Below are 1,526 nucleotides of genomic sequence, written 5' to 3'. Positions count from 1 at the left end.
ATATACTAGAAGAGTACTCGCGCAATGCAGCGAGACACATCTCGATTTTAATGTTCTATTTTATTATTTGTCTTTGTCGATGTTATAATACGATTTTATGTGTTTTTAAGAAAACAATAATGATTTTATTTTTGAATAAAATATAAATTTGAAGATATTGTAAAAAAATTTTAAAAAAAATATCAATGTTAATATCAAATCAACTATTTAAAATTTTCATTTTTTATGTAATTTCTTTAATTTATTTTTTATTATTATAATTTAATTTAAGTTTAATAATAAAATAATTTATTTTTGGTTTAATAATATCTATACTATCTTATAAATGAGATTTGGTAAAAGTCTTATAGTCTTAAAGACAACCTATGCAGCATGAAGTACAACTTTTTTATGCATAAAGTCTTAAAGACAATTTTTATTGCAGTATGTACCACTAATTGAAGCATGAATCTTAAGATCTCTTGATCTTCTCCGTACGAAAGAGGAGGCGTGGACGCACAACTTGCAAATCGCTTCATCGCCTTGGGAATATTGAAAGACAACTTTGATCCTGGTTCAAGGCAACGATTGCTATTCTCCAGAGGTGTATTACTCTTTCGTTTCTCCATTCTCCATTCTCCATTCTCGGTTACGTTCTTCATCTCTGGTAGAGTTCTTCAAAATCTTAGGTTTTCTTCTCACAATACTGTTGGTGGTTTTGCAGACAACAGATACCTGCTCCAGATCGCCGGTCGAAGTCAAACGCACRTCTCCGGAGTGTGGCAAAGTCTACTACCACGCAACCTAAACAGAACGTCGAGCAGGTGCCGTTGGATGAGGTTAGGGATGATAAAAAGGATGGAGCTGTTGGGAGGATCCGACAAACCGGAAACGAAGTTCGCCTGTCTGACCGGCATAGGCCGAGGCCGGAGTATAGCCTGAAGACCGCTCAAGGATGAAGGATTTGGACACCTTGCAGCCAGTAAACGTTACAACAATAATGGGCTGATTGGAACTTACTGTATGTGAGCCGAGCCAAGGCTCGATCCTTAGGCCAGCCAAACCAATCCCCAACCTGAGCGTACTTACCTTTTTTACATTTTGAGCATTTAGCTGAGCAGCTCAGGCTCAACCCGGTTCAAATACACAGGTATAACTACATATCCAACCAACTATTAAGGGAAGGCTCATGAGCTATGCGGATGGCTACCCGAGTCAAGCAAAGTGCCAAGAACTGAACATGTGTAAACCTCTTTGGCTCTTGGTATGTTATGTTTCCAAAATGATGATCGTAACGTTCTAAAACGAGACTGAGATAAATGATTAAAGTTGTAACGATTATATAATTTTATTTTTTCTTCAAAAATAATTTTGATGGCCATTACTTTTTACATATTTATCAAAATACTATTTTATTTTTCATTTGTAAAAAGAAAAAATTACATCCCGCCGCATTGCGCGGGTACACAACTAGTAATATATACTATATTATAAAGCATTTGGCTAAAACTCTTAAAAACTCTTAAACTCTTAAAACTCTTAAACCC

The sequence above is a fragment of the Cynara cardunculus genome (assembly GCF_001531365.2).
Source record: "Cynara cardunculus var. scolymus isolate 2C chromosome LG 3, CcrdV1, whole genome shotgun sequence".
In the NCBI taxonomy this organism is placed as follows: domain Eukaryota; kingdom Viridiplantae; phylum Streptophyta; class Magnoliopsida; order Asterales; family Asteraceae; genus Cynara; species Cynara cardunculus.
Note: the sequence above shows the minus strand (reverse complement) of the source record.